The sequence below is a fragment of the Sminthopsis crassicaudata genome, chromosome 6, assembly GCF_048593235.1.
Source record: "Sminthopsis crassicaudata isolate SCR6 chromosome 6, ASM4859323v1, whole genome shotgun sequence".
Taxonomy (NCBI): Eukaryota; Metazoa; Chordata; class Mammalia; order Dasyuromorphia; family Dasyuridae; genus Sminthopsis; species Sminthopsis crassicaudata.
This window is the reverse complement of record NC_133622.1, coordinates 208,447,143-208,468,749: the sequence shown is the minus strand read 5'-3', so window position 1 is coordinate 208,468,749 and position 21,607 is coordinate 208,447,143. Positions and strand designations below refer to the sequence as shown.

At 35.4% G+C, this 21,607-nt stretch overlaps 1 protein-coding gene across 9 annotated transcripts in view; it reads right to left on the bottom strand.

Annotated features, from left to right (window-relative positions):
- Positions 1–21,607, bottom strand: part of BMAL1 (basic helix-loop-helix ARNT like 1) — a 95,340-nt gene that overhangs the window by 49,391 nt on the left and 24,342 nt on the right. For all 9 annotated transcript variants that reach the window (XM_074273141.1, XM_074273146.1, XM_074273140.1 and 6 more), the window contains exons 2-4: positions 11,891–12,064; positions 4,245–4,364; positions 1,095–1,229 (exon numbers count right to left, since the gene is read on the bottom strand). The gene's annotated coding sequence lies outside the window, so the exon portion shown is untranslated. The remainder of the gene's footprint in view (positions 1–1,094; positions 1,230–4,244; positions 4,365–11,890; positions 12,065–21,607) is intronic.

Here is a 21,607-nt window from a genome sequence, read left to right as displayed (position 1 = left end):
ATTATAATTTATAGATTTTTTGTACTTTTATAGAAAGATAGGAAAAAAACTGATAATCCACATGTGAATCATTCAGCTTCTAAGACAAAAAACAAAATTAAAATTACATTAGAAGAAAATGAGAAGACTGAGTACAATTAATACAAATCCAATCTCACTGATTTAACTACTGCCACCAAAAATGGGAAATGGATAAAAGAACTATAGAGACTATCATCATTTCCTAGAATAGACTAACTAAATTAACTAGTGTCAGTCAATTGCTACAATGAAGAAGCTTACAAACCATTTCCATCCACTTATTCTATATTTTATTGACCAGCAGAGAAAGATATCAATCAAAAACAACAATTTATTACAAATAAAATTTATATGCAATAAAAATCAATGGAGGAAAAACAAACATATCAAAGACTTAGAAAAACTCCTAAATGGAAAAAAAGTCATCAAGATTTTTATGATAAATGCTTTTCTTCATTAATAACACTGGAGCCACCATGAATGAACTCTAAATTCAGTCCCTGACATATTACACAATGAGATAGAAATTATACTAAAGGGAACAAAGCTGGGAATCAGATTAGCCCTAGTAATCACAAAGTAACTTCATGCTTAAAACAATACAACTTTAAAGGTGCTGAGGGATCAGTTCTCAAGATATATGAAAGTACATATCTGAAAGATACCAAATGCTTGGAGAGAATATAAGACATTGTTATTCTTACCTGAAAAGGGACAGTAAAAAAATCAATAATTACATAGTCTTGTGCTTACCTTCTCACTTCTATATAATCTTTATGAGAATAACCTACAAAAGGTATATTTGATGAAGAAGCAAACAGACAGGCTTTCGTAAGTCACATTCTCCATCCATTACATAACTGACTGAAAAGTTTGGTGAACAGAAGATCCCATCACATCTGTTCTCTTCTAATCAGCAAATACTCTTTGACAGAACCTTAACGGCTCTACACTATGCAAAGTGGCTCCCATGAAAGGTGTTCAAATCATATGAGATTCTTTAAAAGGTATAACAGTTTGAAAATCGATTATTGAGATCAAGTGAGGCATAAAACACAGAGATATATACTCACCAAAGATATTTATTAGGGTCACAGAGGATGTCCAATACAGAATTTAAAATGAAGAGGAATTCCCTCTAGAAGGTGAGGTCCTCGATATGCTCCTCTTTGCAGATGATATCAAGTCCCAGAACATTGTAGAGCCTCCTAAACAAAATCCCAAATCACTCAATTATTTGGCCTTATTATTAATACAAGAAAAAGCAACTGGATGAGGAATGCCTAGTTGCTAGGCTATGACTTGCAGCTGGATAGACAATCCATAAAGCTGGTTCACCATCAATGCATTTATCCTGAACAGATATAATAGATTATGAATTTCCTCTAGAATTGAAAAGGAGGAAAGAAGCTGGATAGCATTTTTAAAATTTACATGATTCCATGTCTTCTCTCTGACACAATGGCCCAACTTTTTCACATCAATATTCTTTTGAAAATAACATCAAAAGACTTCAGAACTCTGATCAAAACTGTAAGCAGTATGACTTCTGAGGATTAACAATGAAGCATTCCTCTAGCCTCCCAGAAAAGTGGAGGTGGATAAGTATATAATATAAGTAGGTGGACACACATTTTCAGACACAGCACGGTATTGATTTGTTTTTCTTAATTGCACTTATTAGTTTTTGGGGCCAGTAAGAGTAATTGAGAAGTGACAATGATATGAAAAAACAACAAAAATAATCGTAATGTTGTTTTCATAAAAAATTTTCTTGTCAGCTATATAATAGCAAATCTTAGAATATGACAATCTCCAAAGAATTCAACTTAATTGCCCAAAGGGTTAATGAAAGATACAATATGGTATAATCATGAACAAGATGTAGTATATTACACAAAAAAAAATACTGATGTCTTGGCTTGCTTGTATGCATCATGGCTCTACATGAATACTTCTACCAGTAATGAAGATTTCAACCCATCTGATGTTTCATCCTGTGTAACTCTTGTTCATAACCTCATAAATTCTTCAGAGTTGGTCTAACCAATGTAATGGTGGCCCAAAGAATGGCATTAAGAAATGCCTAATTGGAAAAGGAGGTAAAGCAGTCATAACATGAGAAGTGGCATAATAATAATAATAATAATAATAATAATAATAATAATAATAGCAGCTCAAGTATTTTACTGCTGTATTTACATTATGTCAAGACATTTAGAGAGACCCCAGCATAATGGGTGAACCAACCATAGAAGACTATTTTACAAAACCTTACAAAACATTACAAAACCTCAATTTTTCCTCTGTTTACTAATTTCTTCTGCTGTGTGGGGAAGGGTTTCCATCAGATCTGTGAGGATATTCCTCCATCTCTAACATTACAGCAATTTGTGTGCTTCTTGAGTTGTTAAATTTAGTAGGTCCTTGAAAAAACTTAAAACTAGATTTCATTTTACTTAGAATTTAAGGGCCATGAAATTAGGAATAGTATTTTGAATGACATCCAAGAAGAAAAAAAAGTTTCTTTAAGTAAATCTGGCATTCCTAAATTACCGTGAGGGCAAAAGGTAATCCCGTGACTGTTATGAGCAAAAGAATATCCCAGTCACTAATCCCTTTGCTGTAGCCTATATAGCAGAATATTAGGGAGACTTCCATTTCCAAACTGTTCTCTGAAGGGAATAAGGTAGTATTATATAGGTAGAGTGCCTGGAATACAAAGCATTACCTGGAGTCTTTGGATGAGATCAAGGATAAAGGAGAAACATAAGAATCAAAATATTAGAACTGGCAGAGCCCTTACAGATTATCTGCATCCTTTATTGTACCGAGAAAGAAACCAAATATTAGTAATGGCAGAGGCTTACCTAAAGTTGCAAGAGTTATGCTATAAGCTCCACAAGAGCAGGGAATGTCTGATAGAACCCAGCTTTCCTAAAACTCAATTCAATTCTATTTATTTCAAACAATTATGAAGTTTCTATTATTATAAGCAAAGTTATAGTGTAAGTAGTAGAATCCTAAAAAAGAAACAAGTCTGCCTTTTAGGAACTTAAATTCTATTGCGTAGGGAATAGAACATGTACTGAGACAAGCAAATACAAGGTAATCTGAAGAGGGAAAACATTGTGTACAAAAGAGTTTGTGCATGCATGCATGAGTATATGTCTATGTTCATGTACATGAGTATGTGCAAGCATGCACAAGTTCAAAGGAAGGCTTCAAAGAGAAAGTGGCACCCTCATTCTGATGTGGAGAAATAGAGATGAAGAGCGAGGGAGAACATGTCAGGATTAGTATCTGCTAAAATGACTAAATGTCTTCTGTCCAATGCATCCCACCATATTTTCAAATCGTCATTACACAAAGCAATTATGCCAAAGGGGTGGAGGATTGTAAAGATGAACTCTAATTAGAGACCAATGTACCTATAATTAAGAGTAGGGATAGAACCTAGGACCTGTGATGTCACCGATACAGGGAAATCCGAGGTAAAGAAACTCTCACTATAGAGATTCACCATCAAAGAGTCGTTCATCAGGGGATGAATGTTTTTGGTCACAGAAATTCATATCTGTTAAAGCATGGAGGGAGTACCCACATTGATGAAATAAATAAAGGATAGAATCAACAAAAACAGAGCAAAAATAGCCCACTGGGGGGAAAGACAGCATAGTGTAAAGAACTACAATCATATCTTAACCATTTATCGGAATTCATATGCATGTAAAAATAAAGGAAAACCAAAGGATATAAACTTATATAAATTCAGAGGTGGAAGAACCTCAGACAGAAAACAGGTAGTCTAATCACAACCAAGTGAGACACCTGTTTCATAACCACAACAAGTACCTGGTCCTTTAGCCTATTGTCTTAAAAATCTAATATTTAAGACAATTACCATGGAGGATAAATACAATCTCAGATAATATCTTTTAGGGCTACCCACTGGCAAAAGAATGAATATGTGGTCAAAGAGACCAAGGAATCAGACCTAGAAGGTGGAAAGTCTGTGCTTTATTCTGTTTTGTTTTGTTTTTTAAACTCAGATACAGCTAGTTAATGTGAACACATTCTCTAAAGGCAAGGAACCTGAAAGCATTATAGAAAAATGAGCTATTATTACTTGACCTACATTTCTGAAATGAATAGTTCAACCTTAGTGATAACCACTAAAATAGCTACAAAGTGAGCATATCTATTGGGGATAAACTCCTTACCTGAAAATATTTTTTGAAATCCAGATTTATACTAGGAACCGGCTCTCCACCGTGTGCTTGTCACCTAAAGGTTTTTTTCATATCCTCTTGTTTTCCAGTCCATAAACTTCTCACAGAATCCTAGAAAGGGGAATACATGAAGGGAAGAAGAAGAAAAAAAAAAAACCACTAAGATAATTTTAATGTAAGTGAAAGAATAATAAGGGGGAGTTTGGTTCACTTACAGGGCTTTCATATATAGATAGTGACAATCAGATATTTCCTGATCCCATCTCTTTCCAGTCTAACCAATTATTTTACAATTTATATTTACAATTATCTTCTTAAAAATATGGCTATAATAGGAAAAAGAGGGAGAGGGCCTGGTGAAGAGTGCTGTCTGTAAAGAATATTTCCTATGTTCTTTAAATACCAATTCAAAAGGAAGCAAGACAGATTTTTTTTGTTTTATTAACTTCAAAAAAATGTTTAGTCTAATGTCCATTTACCCATATAGGTAATATTCCTATAGTAGACAACTGGGTAAAGATGGAGGTGAAAACATTTTCTGAAACAAAATGATAACACTATAATGTTGTTCAGTCATTTTTGCATCTGGCTTATTGTGATTCCATTTGGGGTCTTCTTGGCAAAGATACTAGTTTGCTATTTCCTTCTCCACTTCATTTTAAAAATGAGGAAACTAGGCAAACAGGTTTCAGTGACTTGCCCAAAGTCACAAAGTTAGCAAGTTCCTGCGGCCAGATTTGACCTCAGGGAGATAAATCTTCCCAACTCCAGGCCCAGCCTTTAACTACTATGGCATCTAGCTGTTCCTAATATAACACTTGAAAATTATTACTAAAGATATTATATGGAATTCATAATAAAAATCTAAGGAATTGTTATAACTTTTGAACAACATATGAAGTCAAAGGAAAGAAATTCCAAGAACTAATTAATTTTAATGAGATTTCTATACTGAATCCCATTACCCATTTCTTCTATTCCTTCCAAGGAACTAAAGTTGATTTGAGAAGGAAGCAATTTCCTCCTCTTTTCTCTTCAGATTCCCATAGAGAACTTGTTTTTCTTCACCTTCTTTTTGACACAGCTGATTCTTTGCACCTACACATGTTGCTGATCCTCCGCCTTCCCCCATTCTGCCTCAGAGACCTACATGAATATCTGTGCTTTTTCATCCGACTATAAAACAGCACTTGCTGGCACTTAAAATTTTATGGTTTCTCTTGTGTTTGATTCATTCACAAGATTCATTTGGATCTTGCCTTTTCATTAAAAGAGTCTTAACAGCTTGTTTCAGAATCAAATCTATTCTGTTCTCTCATCTAGCCAGTCTTTTCAGTCACATCCAGAAAACAGAAGGCTGGCTCGCTTTCCCTTGGATAGAAACCTACTTGATTTCATTAACCATGTCCTTTGTGTATTGCACAGTATGTGCTAAAGAGATTTTTAAAAGATTATTTCCATGGGTTACGCCTTCATCTCTAGCCCAAGAAGTCACATATTTTTATCACATGATAAAAATGATAACAACAACAATAACAATTATTAAAGTTGTTAATGCTAATTGTGGCATTCTAAGAACCCCCAAATCAGAAAGTTCTTCTTAAACTGACTTCATAGGGCACCTAATATTTTTAATGGAATTTTGCTCAAATGAGTTCTTCAACAGAATGATGATCATCTCATTAGTGTAGAAAAACTCTGTCCAAGTGTGGGTTTCAGCTTATCTGGAATTTTGAATCCTGTGTCATGATCTTGCATACCTTTCCACAGAGGTTCTATCCAAACCACGAGAGGCCTCTCTCTGATTTTTGAAAATATGTTGGCAGTAACAATCCAGCACACAGTTGTCCACCTTGGTCTCACTAAATGACTCTCATCCCATTACATTAATAAGCTTGTCTGTAAAAACTGGAAACTGAGTGAATCACCATCAGAGAATGGCTGAATAAATTGTGGTATATGAATGTTATGAAATATTATTGTTCTATGATGAAGTCATCAGCAGAATGACTTCAGAGAAGCCTGGAGAGATATACATGAACTGATGCTGAGTGAAATGAGCAGAACCAGGAACAAGAAGATTATATAATGATCTATTCTGATGGATGTGGCTCTTTTCAACAATGAGGTGATTCGGGCCATTATCAATGATTTGTGATGAGGAGAGCCATACACACCTAGAGAGAGGATTCTGGGATCTGAGAGTGGATCACAATATAGCATTTTCATTCTTTTTGTTGTTTGCTTACATTTTATTTTCTTATTTTTTTCCTTTTTCATTTGACTTTTCTTGTGCAGCAAGATAACTACAAATACTTGCCATTTAGGGGAAAGGGTGGGGGGAAAGTGGGGAAAAGTTGAATTACAAGGTTTTACAAGGGTTAATGTTGAAAAATTATCCATACATATATTTTGAAAATTAAAAAGCTTTAATAAAAAAAATTGGCTTGCCTGCAAATTACAGTTGGTAATATGCTGGAGTCTATGTATAAATACCACTTTATGGTCTTTTGGGTCACCTGCAATTCTGCTTCTTCTAAGACTGTGATGTTCCCTGCCTTTCAATCATAAAAAATGACTGAGAAAATACTTTTAAGACTAAGTGGATCCACTGTTCCATCAATAAGAACACCTTTTCTAAAACAGCCCTCTCTAGCCAGCCATACCTTGTCATTTCATGCAATTCTTATTTCTGTCCTCTCACAAATCCCATGTAAAAATCAAGTTTTCTTCCACATTATAGGCATTAAGAAGTTTGAAAATAATAATGTCTTCCCATAAGTTTTCTTTTCTCTCTCTCTTTTTTTTTTCTTAGACATCCCCAGTTCCTATAACTATTGTTCATATAATTAAGTTTTCCAGGCTCCTGATCACCTGAGTCACCTTCTTTTGGACATACTTTAACTTGTCAATACCAAAGTATGGCAACCAAAACGAAACACCTTAAATGATACTGCCCCAACCAAAATCATTTCATGTTGTAGCCAAACTATTTGAATATCAAGAATCCTGTTGTAATGTTCTTCAACTGATCACATGATGTACAATATTTCCATGAAGTGGAAAGCTCTCTAAAATACTTCTAGACTCAAAGTTAGATTTTTGAAGAACTAATGAACAACATAGGGCAAAGATATGCCTATACTCCATAATGAGTTAGATTAAGGTACTATACAATGGGATTACTACCTTTCTCACTGAAGGTAACAGAATGACAGTTCCTTTAGTGCTGCCTAAGACTAAGTTTAAGTGACAGCCACATTAAACCAGCATCTCATTCTAAGTTTGCAATCTATTAAATCACCAGTCCTTTCCACATAAATTTCCCACAGATCTCGGGAATTACTCTCAAAATTTTATTTTTGAGTATATTTTTACTTGCTCGTTTTCTTTTGTTTATGCTTATGTATGCTAGCCTGATAAAGTAAAAAGAACCCCAAATGTAAGTGTCATCAGCAAGAGTCTGAATCCTGGCTCTACTACTATCTAAGTTTGGGTCTATCACTTAACACTTTATCCTACATACTCAACCTAAAGAATTTCGCTTACCAGGATGACATCACCATTGTCATTTGTGTTCCCTGAGTGCTATAATTAATAACTGTGAGCCCAGTCCCGAAGCCCATTAGTATGAGATCCTCTTCTTAAAATCCCATGGAGAGCAATTCCTTGCACAGATGTGAGGAGTAGGGCTGAAATGGCAGAGTTTTTGAGCTCTGTAGTCACTGAGTCTTGTTGGACTTTAGGCACTTCTTGGCTTGAATTGAAAGATGGATGAAGCTAGGCCCACTCCAAGATGGTAAAGGAAAAAACTCTGGGAAGAAGCTGAAATGAAAACAGCTGGTGGTCTCAATGACGTCCTTATCTCAGCTTGCTATACTAGAGACTTCTGGAAATTTCCCCTTGGTAGAGATCTGGGACCTTCTTTCTTGGTTAAGCTGAGTTACCTTACTCCCAGTAGGAGAGGTCCTTCACTCTGTATGTATACTTTCTCTGATTTCTGTTTTGCTACTGAATTGGATAAATGAATTTCTTTGATAGTGTTATCAAAGAAATGTGTGTTCATTCTAGAACATGTATATGGTAGGAAATTAAGCCTTGGATAGAAAGCTGGGATCCTGTTTCCCTCATGAATTAAAAAAGTTAATGTGAACCTGAAAATCATATACATAGACAGTTATAATTTGGTATTCCTTCTCTCTTAGAACAAAGTGGCCAAGTTTCTTCTGCTCTCCTGCTTCTCTACTTGGTGAGAATTAAAATCTCCCTTGGAAAAGGGTGGAGAGAAAGGAAGCTAAATATGTCTATTTTGCGTCTCTTTGAGTCATACAACTAATATCCCCCCATGCTGTGTGTGAGGGTCAGCCTTCTCTACATACAGAAATGCTTTTCTATAAGAAATATAAGAGTCCTGCCAAGGTATAACAATAGTGCTGCCACACTATGCAAGGAAAGAATGTGGGATTGGTTGCAACAATGCAAATGATATTCAAACCCTGAATCATTTATCCATAAATGGAGGGAGGTAGAAGTGGGGAAGAGGTGTTTTTGTATGATTGTTCCTCTATGGCATTCCATAGGGCAAGGAAATTATTTGGTTATTTGAAAAAATAACACTAACGCTCATTCACTGGAATAATGTTCAAGATAATGAAATCTTATTTGTCAAAATAATAATAATGAAACCTTATTTTGAATTCTGTATGCTTCAGGTGACACAAAAGAAGATGGCACAAGGACAGCACTACAATCTTCAAAATGATCCCAGCTCCACATGCTAACACTTATGGCAGTACGTAAATCAGCACACAACATCCAATACACTCTCTCAAAAGACATAAGCTTACCAAATCCAGTGTCTCAGAGACTCCCAGTTTATGCATTTAATCAAGGATTTGATTGGCTTCTACAACCAATATAACCTGTGTAATTTTCAAAACTCAGTTAGTTTATCTAATCTGAATTTCTCGGCAAACACATAAGGGAACTAAAGGTACCTATCTAGGTTTAGGAATTAAAAAAAAAAAAACACCACCAAATGTTTAAAATAAAGCTAATGTTACAGATATGTTTGAGAGTCTTTACTTTTTTTAAACGAAGAGAAGTTAGAGAGAGTCATTAGACTCTCACTCATGCCTATGCCAAAGCAGTTCAGATTTCTGGAGCATTTTGTGATCACAAAGCTCTTTAACATAATACTTAAGGCTTTATGTATGTGTTACTCCATTTGAACTTTACTACAACTCTGAGGTGAAGGAGGCAAGTTCAGTTACAAAGCGCAAACCTTTCAGGCTACTAAATCAGTGTGAATTTATACAAGTCAGTTTCTAAAATTAATACTGGCAACCATTTATGGAGCACTTCAAAAGGTTTCAGAGTGTTTTATAAGTATCTCATAGGCTCTCTACAGTTCTATGAGGCTGGTAATAATAAGGTTTGCAACCTGCTTCTCCATATTTCATCTCTTTTAAGCCTCACAATAACCCTGGGAATTCAATACTACAGTATTATCATATTATTCTTACAAATAAGAAAACTAAGATTCAGAATGTAACAGAGATAGGAGTTGAACTAATACCTTTCTGGCTTCAAGTCCAATATATTTATTCACTACTTTAAGCTGCCTCTCTATGTTCAAAGAGATTTGTTATTTCATTAAATAAATATAATATTTTAGATATGGACTGATCAGGGTAGACAGTGGTGGAAATGTCAGAGAATCTTAAGAGCTAGAAGAAACTTCAGGGGCTCTCTCTATAGGTACCTAACCAAAAATCTTCTCCATTCCTTATCCAAAAATTAGTCATCCAATCTTCCCAAGAAAACCTCAAGGTAAAGGAGAATTAGGCTGCATTAACAGAACATAGCAACTAAAACAGGACATAATGGCATTTGTGATTGCTACATCATAGTGCTGACTCCTCTTTTAGCTTAAAATCTACTAAACCTCTGGATCTTCACACGGAATGATGGTTGTTTAACTAAGCTTCCCCCATTTTATATTTGGACTTAAAAAAAAAAATCTGTTACACAAGTGTAAAAAAGTAAGAGTTTAATAAATGCTTTTTTGACTGACTGATATTAAGGATAGGAAGGAATAGTCAAGACAACAAACAAAACGGTGATCCTAGAAATTTAGGGTCAAGAGGTAAAGTGGTAAAAGTTCAGACAGAAAGCTTGGATTAAGGTTGTGAAGACAGAAGGGAAGAGACAAAATACAAAAGTTCATTATGAAATAAGACCAGATGTGAAAATTCAGGAAACAAATCACAAACCAAACACAGAGGCAGGATACAACAGTGATGGCAAAGTTTAGTTAACTAGCCATCTGTTAAAGTGCTCTCAATAGCTAAAGGCAAAGCAGCTGAAATTCTTGACTTGTTTTAATGATAATTTCATTCTTTGAAAAGCAGGGGAAGCCATGAGGGAAATTGCTATTCAGGATCCAATTCTGATTCTTCCAACTTGGAGATTCTATGTTCTTCAACCAATGAGAAGGAAAACATTTATCAAAGTAGAAAAAATGTGAATCTTGCAAAGAAATATCTATTGCTTCTTAAAATTCATGTGGGAAAGAAAGGAAAAGGCTCCTAGTGTTTGGGAGAGTGGATTCCAAAGAATTCAGAATAAATAGTATTCTGTATTATAAAAATGTAAGTCAACTAAAGAGGGATGGGATGCTCTCAAAATTCTAAATTTGAATTAATACAAACACAAATTACTCTCTCTAGAAGAAAATAAAAGAGGAACAATGCAAATAAAAGAGACTGATGTAGATGCATGAGAAAGTTATCAAGCAACTTGGATTTTAAAACTAAAAACTCAACACTCTTGGCTTTGTTTTAGAAAGATCAACTTGGATTTTTAAAAAAGGTATGAACAGATATGGAAACAAAGGCCTAAGGCATCTTTCCAGATATGCTCTACCACTGCCCAGTTCTTTATTCATAACCCTAACTCCAACCTTGGAATAAATACATTAGAAGTATTTTCTGCCCCTGTGATCCCTCCCTCCATGTAGATGGCTCCTCAGAGCACCTCCCTGATAGGTGGGCACACAGGCACCATGACTCATTCTTCTTCTGGAGGTATTATGAACTTCTACTACTAAAATCATCAGTCCCACAGGTTTTTTTGTCATTCCTTCCCTCCTCTTTTCAGCTCCTATTTATGAACCGTCTTCCTCCAACAGAATGTAGGCTCCTTGAGGTCAAGAACTAACTTTCTACTTGTATTTGTATTCCTTGCCTTAACAGAGTAAAACATAAAATGCTTATTGACTAACTGAATTAAAAAAGCAACACAGTAGTATAAAAATATCAACACATTAAGAATGTTAAAGTTCAGAATATACTGGAGCTGGCAACAAATGTAAAAGTAAAAATAGAAGAATGTTGGTTTTGTTTTCTTTTGCTTTTAAGCTGTGTTGGGGGCAAGAAAAAGCTTAATGAAGAGTTAGGCTGAGTCCCAGAGTGGATGAAATAAGAATAGATAACAGAAATGGCAGAACTATTCATCACTCTGTTCTAATTTTTTCTTCTGTGAAGAATACATTTTCTGGAATTTCTAGGAAGCATAGAATCAAAATGCTTAGCAGGAAGTTGAAATTCAAGATAATAAGGAAATGGAGAAAGTACCTGGCTGTTCCTGATGTGATCAAGTCACCAAATCTAGATGAAACACATTGCTGGGTACTGAAAGAACTGGCAGTCAGGATTGCTGGTGATCTTCATCTTTTTTCAAAAACTCAGGAAGAATGGTGAAGAGAGGAGGCTATAAAACTCAGGGTGAGTAAATGTCATCTCAATTTCCTAAAAGAGAAGAGAGTAAAATTTTCAAATTATAGACGTGAATATGATTTTGATTTCTGACAAAATTCTCTGTTATTCTTATGATGCTTGAAACATGAATAGATCAAGAGCACCCTGTGAGAGAGTAACTTCATCCTCTCATCCTCTTTTTGGGAGGGCAGGATCACTAAAGTGGCACATCAGGAGAATCTCATAGATTATATGTCATTTATTGATGGAAGACACTTTTATTGTCAGGCTAAGCTACACATGTACTACTAGTATGCGAAACGTTCAGAATTTCTGGGGCTCCTTTTGGCCCAGGATGCTTTTGTGAACCACCTTCTAAGGGATGGGTACTATCCAGTCTATTGGGACTTCTAGAACTGGCTGGTTTTTGGACACAACACAGATAGTCATGGCAGACAACAACTGGGCTCATCATCTTCATTTGGGAAAACATACAAAACAAGGGCCTGCCTTGAATAAAAGCATTCTTAGTGAAGGAATATTTCCTGTCCCCTTGAGGATCTTCTTGTGGGGCTTGAAGATAAGACCAATGTTCTTTTAACATATATTGCCACTTTCTCTGCCTAAATCCCCCATCAGGAAAGATGGAGAGTTGATTCTGATAGTCATGCTCTTTTGGGAAATCCACCATACCTCTGCTGCATTTCTCTCTGTCTCTGTTTCTCCTCCTTCTTCCCACTCCTTCCCCACCATTTGCTCTCAAACAGAAAAATGGGGGAAAAGTGAATAAAAAAGATTTTGCCAAATCATTTGACAAAATTTTTCATGTGATCTTGGCCAAAATGGATAAATGTGGACTAGATGACAGTATAATTAAATAGATTTGGAATTCATTCAATGAATCAGGTTATGACTCTGAAAGTAATTAAAGCATTAGACTTTCAACTGAAAGGTTCAGAGTTCATGGCCCTCTTCTGGCAGTAAGCTCCATTTTAAAGGTGGGGTTACTTTGTGGCACAGTAGATATAATTAACAGCCTTAAAGTCTAGAAAATGAAGGTGTAAGCCTCATCTCTGCTACTTGTGTGGTCATGGACAAATAACTTAATCTCTACAAGCCTCCGCTTCCATATTTGTAAAATGAGGAGGTTAGACCAGATAGCCTCTAAGGTTCCTTTCCAGCTCTAAATCTGAATACTGATTACTGGGTTGATGTCAAAGCAGAAGATCTCAAATTTAGTGCCCTAGGAAATTTTTCACTCATCTCATTCTTTTTGAGTGGAGAGGTAGAAAACCTTCCTAATAAACAGTTTTTTCATCACTTTAGTCTTTTTCAGAGGTAAATCATAAAAGTAAATCCTGTTCACATACAAATAACACTAAGTGAGTTCCTTTTCAACTCTAAGACTTTGTAATGGAATAGAAACAGGAACTTAGCAACATAATCAAAAAGACATAATCTTAGATTCAAAAGATGAGTTCAAGGCCCAACAGATGAGTTCAAGGACAATTCTGGCAATTGATTAAGTATATGACCAAGGGTGAGTCATTTAATTTTACAATCTATTATATACCTTATCTTTCTTCTTCTGTTAAAAAAAAATAAGGGGGGGGGGAATTAGATGGGGACAAGGTTCAGCACAGATGATCTCTAAAGTTTCTCCTAGCTCTAAATATTATATAGTCCCAAGAGGCAGGTTAACTTAATTACCTTTATAATAAAAATAACAATATGGCACAGAATTTATAACACAAGTGTCATACTTAGTGAAAGAAAAATGGATTCCATTATACATTTTCCAGATTTTTAAAAAACTGGCTAGGCACTTCTAAAAGAATGACAGCAAATCCTCCCTTTATAAGTCAAGTCAATGAGATAAGAATCAATTTCTTTTTCCCCATAACAAGTATCTGAGTAATTGACAGTTAACCTACAAATACATAAGTCTCAGTAGCAAGGTCCTAGGAAGATTCCATTATACAAATCAATAATTAAGAGCTCATAAGCATATTTTAAAGGCAGATGCAGTATAAAGAAAAAAGATCCACCCCCCGATTTTATCTGGAAATAGTTGGTGAGTATTTGAGCTGCTGATTCTTTAATCATCCAAAGGTGAAGGTTCATGAATAATCTGTAAATTCCTAGCACTGAACTTTACAAACAACAATAGTTTACTATAAATTGCCATTGTATCATTTATCATTCAGAGTTTACAGGAAGCTGCTGTCCAGTGCTAGAAAGCTACTGACGTTAGCAATAGTCTTCCCACCTGACATTTAAAGATGGCTTCAGGGGCAGCTAGATGGTGTAATGTAACCAGCCCTGGAGTCAAAAGGTCTTGAGGTCAAATCCAGCCTCAGACAGTTAATACTTACTAGCTATGTGACTCTGAGCAAGTCACTTAACCCCAATTGCCTTGTGGGAAGCAAGGGGAGATGGCTTCAACTTTCAAGCAAACTTTATGCACAATGAAAAATGCATGTATCACTGGATGTTTGACAATGGCTGTTCTCTCAGTTTGCTGAGATAAGTTGTCATTCAACTCTTAGTTTATTTCTGTTTTCTTTGCTAAGGAGAATGGTCTTTGGACTGAAAAGGACAAAAATAAGATGTCTAGGAGAGTACTGAAAACAAATAAGATGGTTGCAAAAAAAGTGGTTAACAGCTCTTGATGAGTTAAAATAATTTAAATCCAAAAGAAATGCAAGTTGAGGTTCTGACGTTAACAGATATGATAATTGAGTTGCTGTCAGAAATCTGTGAAAGATTATGGAAAATTGGCATCCTGAAAAGAAAAAGTAATCTGATTTTCAAAAAATGACAACAGGATCATAGATTTAGAGTTAGAAAGAACCTTAAAAATCACCTGGTCATTCACCCTCAATTTACAGAATCCTGAAGCCCAAATAGATGAAACCATTTGCCCAGGCTTACCAAGGCTATAAGTGGCAAAGCTGGGATTCAAACATGCATCTTATATATCAAATCTAATAGCAGACTTTCTATGGTACCCTGCTAAGAAAAGAATAGAATCTGCAAAATGTAGGACAATGAGCTAGACTTCAAATCTCAGAAAAATTCTAAACTATATCATCAAAATTTAGAAAAATTCTTAATCATTAAAGAGATGGCTAGTTACTTGGATAAGGGCATAATTGGAGTGTTTACCAAATGTGGATCAACATACTGAATGATAAAATACAGCTCTAAAAACAGTCTTGATTGACTAGAATGTTAGGTTGAAGCTAATATTATGAAATTTAAAACCAAGAAAATTATTTTGATGATAATAGCTAGCATTATTAATGCAGCATTTTTAAGAGTTACAACACACTCAGCAAATAATCTTATTTTATCCTCACAACAACCCTGAGAGATGAGAGTATCTTCATTTTACAGCTAAGGAAACTGAGGCTGGGTGAGATTTAGGGATCCAGGGTCACATGGCTAGAATATGTCTGAGGACAGACTTGAACTTCCGTTTCCCTGACTTCAGGTTCACCATTCTATCCTCTACACCTCACAAATTCCTTATCCTTGAGTTTTAAAAAATCAGCATTCACTAAGTACAAAATAGAGATGTGTCTAGTCAGCTGGTAGTCTGAAAAAGATTTGAGAATTTTGGTGAACTAAAGTTCACCATGAGTCACCAGTATCACATGGTAGCCAAAAAAACTAATGTGATCTTTGGCTATAGCAGGAGAGATATAGTATCGTTACCACTGGGAAGGTGACAATCTTATTCTCTGCTCTAGTGGGGGCATAATTGGAACACTGTGTTTACTTCTAGGTACCAGAATTTTAAAAGTGCACGATAAGCTAGAGAAAGGGAACCAAGATGGTGAGATTGTGCTAAAAATGACCATCTGAAGGAACTGGAAATGTTAAGCTTAGAGAAGAGAAGACAGAATAAATGGCAGTTAGTGCTGGTACTTCCTCTATCAAGGCATAAACTCTTCTAAAGCCTTGTAGGCTATCTTCATGAACTGCTGTGGACCACCACCCTCAAATGAAAAAAAAAATTTCTATTGGTCAACTGTTACCTTTTCTGGGTTGGTAGGACCTTTGGAACTTTCCCTCCACTACCACAGCCTTTAAGGACCACAATGACATGTGCCTCACCTTCCTCATTTAGAAAGTATGCATTTTTTTTAGATAAACTATTATTCACTTAGATATAACTATACTCTCTATCCAAATGAAGACGATTCAAATCCAAGTTCATGGCTTGAACAAGAGTTGATTTATAAAGCCTTTAAAATGTGGTTCCAACAAACACTGGCAACCCTATAGTTATAGATGTCAAGTGCCGCCATAATATATTTTTATAATAACTCTGTTTTTATTCTGGTGCTTTTTAAAATGGAATCTGCTCCAAATAAATCCACATTTAGTGACTTTTCAGCCTTCAGCTGCTTGTTGCTTATAACATTCTATAAATAAAAGAAACAGTGCCCTATAACACACTGTAAACACCCACAGACAAACAGAGCCAAATTCTTCCAATTATGACCCTGAGACTGTTGCCAAGATACTTCAAGGACCTACTTGAAAGAATGCCATCTAGGCCATTTCCTGATTAAGCTTCCATCTAGAAAAGAATCAAAGCATGCTGTCTTTGCCCAGTGTCCTAAACATACTCAAATAATTGCTTCACTTTATTTAAATGAGACTCTTTCCTTATAAGTAGTTAAAATGCGCGAGCAGTAAAACCCTAAAATTTCCCACTGTACATCTTTATGTGTGTTGAAAAAACATTGATTTATTACATGTCTGGTTTAATCATGGATATATTAATAACATTTCACTGTGCAAATCAAGGTCAACCCCAAAGTAGGTCAACTAAAGTAGGGTCTGTAAGTGGCTGGTGAATTCAACAAAAGCTGCATCAATCCCTTCCCTCTGATCTGCACAAATCAATAAAGATCACTAGCGTTCAGAGATCACCATCATGTGGTAAGCCACAGAGCTTGCCAAGGCCAAGATCGGCCATGCCAGAGACCATTCTATTAAGATCTTGTCAAAGTCTACTTCTATGCCCATACAGAAGTTATGACCTTACAAATGCTAATGGCCTTAATATGGTTTATATAGACTGCTAAAATAACTGTCCGAGCAGGAAACAGAATTTTCATATTTCCAAAGAAGCATCACTCTGAGAATACTCCCTCCAAAGAAATTATATTTGTAGTTCCTTCACTACTTTTAACACTTGTCCTTTAGGCTGCTACTTAAAAATCAAGACTTTGAAGCAATTATTTGTAATAAAATGGTTTCCAGCTATAAACTAATCCTCATATAATCATCTTAAATACCAAAATCTTTGACTGACTTTCAACTCAAGTATTAACTGAATATTTATTTGCTATGTATTCCGGTTGTGAGAGGTCAAAAGAATACAACATGGTCTTGAACCTTAGTGCCTTTTAAAAGTTGTTTGGGAGATATGATGAAACAATTAGAGAACACTGCAAGACAAAAGAAATAAGTGCTTAGGCTGATTTTAGGAAACCTAAATTCTACTTCTACAGTTTGTTAACGGTGTACCTGGTCAATCAGCTTAATTTGCTTAAGCCTTGGTTTCCTTATTTTACAAATTAGGATAAAACCTATGAAGGACTCACCTCACAGGACAATCAGAGAATAGAGATAATTTTTATCAATCTTAAAGTTTCTATAGCTAGAAATATATACATATATTCAATCATTTAAGAAGCATTTACTGACATGTTCAACTGTATGTCAGGCACTATGTAAGATGCTGTAGCTCCAAACACAAAAATGAAATAGTCCTTGCCCTCCAGGAATTATTCTCATTGATGTTATTTTTAGTTAAGGGCCCAACTTAATGTGGGAATACTAGGAATTAGATCAGATTTCTTGGAGGATATAACACTAAAGATGATCCAGATTTGGCAGAAGGAAACTATTACAAGAATGGAGGATGAGAGGCACGAGAGAAAAATAGGAGGAAAAATGCAAAAGCAAGAATGAGCTGAGCATGTCCTAGGGCAGTTCATTAGAAGAGATGGTTCATGTTGGCAAGTGTGTATTACGAGAAAAGATTGGATAGGTAGTCTTGGGGCTTAGAGTTGGGAAATCTCCTCCTACCTCCTATACTCTGACCTCCCAGTCCCTCATAGTCCCAAGTTCCTTCTTATATGACATGATTTCGAGTCCTCATTATGCTGACTGCCCTCTTCTGAACATGCTCCAGCTTGTGATTATCACTGCTAAAACATCATATCCAGAACTAGACAATGTTCTACATATGGTCCATCAGGCTCACAGTATACAGTGGGACTATCATCTCATTTATTCTGGACATCATATTAATGCTACACCCACAGAACTTCCTTTCCAGCAAATCAGAGGCCAAATTAAAGCCTCTGGTGGCATGACTACACTGCAGGTCATTGTCTCCATCGCTCTTCACCTCCCAAAAGCATTGTACAAATACTGCTAAATATAATGAGCATTTCCAACCTCAAATGAAATGAACAAATAATGCTGATATATAAAAAGATGACTTTAAAATATTAAAAATACCATATGGGAATAATTAAGAAGAACCACAAGGAAGAAAAGACAAGTAACTTTTTTCCAGCATAATCAATGCATATTTCCTTCACTAACAATAACTACATGAAGATTAGGTCAATTGATATTCTCAAATAACTAAGTACTCCAAGTGTTAATACATAAAAATTGTTTGCAAAACAAAAATAAAATCCCCAAAATGAGGGGGGGAAATACCCAGGTTTTTGTAATAGTTATATATAATCTTCTGTGATACCACTGTCAACACCTGAAAATGCACATGGACAGGCAGTTGGCTTCATTTTTGATCACTAAGAGCATGTAGACACTCTCTGAGTACGTGAATAGGGCGGGTGGATGAGTAAGCTGAGTCCAAAGTCAGAGAAGTACTAGCAAGGAAGAACTTATGGGTCAATAAGAATAAAAATAAGAGTAAAATGGTCTCACTCCTGTTATTACAGTGGCACCTTTAAGTAGCAAGTTTACTAGAAGATGAGTGGAGACCTTCTGCTCCAGTCCCAGGTTTGATGCACCTGCCTAGCCAAAGACATTGCCAGAGCATTCTCCTTGTCATTGATTTGAGCCTCACCTCATTTTACACAGGCTAGGTACAGTAGCCACTTACAGGTCAGATCTCAATCCTGATCAGTTCAGAAGCTTTGATATATGCTCCTTGTCTGACCCAATCAGTTTGCTCCTCCTACAGCAGCCTCGGGAACCTCTGCCAGTAAGGACTCTCCCAATTTGGTGGTGGACTTATTAAACACGTACATCTAACTGGTTTACTAACTGAGCTCAGAATTCCTGAACTCAAGCAATCCATTAACCTCAATCTCCTCAATAGCAGGGACATGGAGAGTGGGAATGTGCTATCACGCTTAACCTTTAAAGCTTTTACAAACACAATGTTTGGTACACAGTAGGTGCTTGATAACTGCCTTTTAAAGCCTTTTATAAGTACAATGCCTACAGACTTGTGATGGAGAGTGCCATCTGCATCCAGAGAGAGAACTATGAAGATTGAATATGGATCAAAGCATAAAATTTCTTCCCCTTTTTGTTGTTGTTGTTTGCTCTTTTTTTCTCATTTTCCCCCCCTTTAGATCTGATTTTTCTTGTGCAGCATGACAAATATGGAAATATTTTAGAAAAAATGAATATGTTTAACCATTGTCAGATTGCTTGCTGTCTTGGGAGAGAGAAGGAGAAAAATTTGGAACACATGGTTATGCAAAGGTAAATGTTGAAAACTATCTTTGCATATGTTTGAAAAAAAAAAAACAAAATATTATTAAAAGGTGGCGGGCCGGGGAGGAGGGAGAGAAGATAAGTACAATGCCTGGTTTTTAAAAATGATTGATTTTGTTCATACTTACCTTTCAGGCTTGCTGAATATTACTCCTCTTCACATTTTCAGCCAAACTAGGCTCAATAATTCATCACTCCCAACTCCTAGCCTTTGCCAAAGGAATAATGATAAAACATGCTATCCATTTTGATGTAGAATGAGACATATATATTTTTGTATACAGTCATTGAGGGAATTCACTTTACTTTATGATACATATTGGTTTACAATAATTTTTTAAATCTTTTTTTCCCCTATGGAGTTGGGGGGAAAGAAAAAAAAAACAACAGATTTCTATTAAAGATTTTTAATAAAGAAAAATGGGGGGAAAAGAGTAATGCTAAAGATAAGAAATATTCCACACACTTTCAGATGAGATCAGTGTATTATTAATTTGACTTAATTGTTTTACTTGGGGGAAAAAGACCTCTCAAAAAGTAAGAGTAATCTATAAATGTTTGTAGTTTAAATTCAATGTACCTATAAATTTTATTTTAAAAAGAGATGATTCACATGTTTTCTCGTATGGACTTTGCCGATTCCCCTTGTTAGTTGTTTCTCCCCATTCCTAAATGATCATGCATATTTTCGTCTCTTTATATGTGGTATCCCCCAGTAGATTGTAAGTTCCTTGACATTAGGAACTATTTATTATGATAGGAACACTGGTTCACTGTTGGTTGGGAGTTGCTCAAGCTATTCTGGAAAGCAATTTGGAACTAAAGTCAATAAATTGGCATATTATTCCAGCAATAACACTACTAGGGCTATGCCTCAAAGACCAAGTAAATAGGACCCATATGTACAAAAATACTTAAAGCAGTTCTTTTCCTAGTGGAAGAGAACTGGAAACCAAGAGAGTATCCATTAGGTGGGGACCAGCTGAACAAATGATTGAAAGTGATCAAATATTATCATACTATAAGAAATGATGCAAGGGTACCATGACAAGGCATCAGAACAGATCTTTAATGATTTGCCACTGAAAACATCATTATTTTTTACAAATACAGTGGGATATCACAGGAGAGACAAGATTTATCATCACTTATATTAAAAATATTGTGGATTAATGGTAGATTAAGAAGTCTAAATTCCTATAATTTACATGCTACAATGATTAATTATCCTATATTATTATGCTGTTTCTAAATTCCTAATATCCTAAGTTCCTAATATATATCTTATATAGCTCATAATAATTTAATAGGAATCAATGACTATCAGGTTGAAAGCACATTGATGTAATGGAATGATCCTATGACCCAGGAATTGAGTCAACTAGTCATCTACTGTAACCTAATGTGATAGTGAACAAGTCACTGTTGGTGGGGAGTTGATCAAGCTATTGTGGAAAGAATTTGGAACTAAAGGCAATAAATTGGCATACTATCACAGCAATAACACTACTAGAGCTATGCCTCAAAGACATCAAGTAAATAGGACCTATATGTACAAAAATACTTAAACCAGTTCTTTTTCTAGTGAAAGAGAACTGGAAATCAAGGGAGTATCCATTAGTTAGGGACCACTATAGGCCTCAATTTTGTTATCTGTAAAATGAAGAGATATTCATACTATCTATCTTGGGGTTGGTTGTAAAGATAATTTATATAAAGTGTTACATGTAGAAATGAAAAAAAAATGATGAAAAGATCGGTTTTAGAAAAACTTGGAAAGATGTATATGAATTAATGCACATGAAA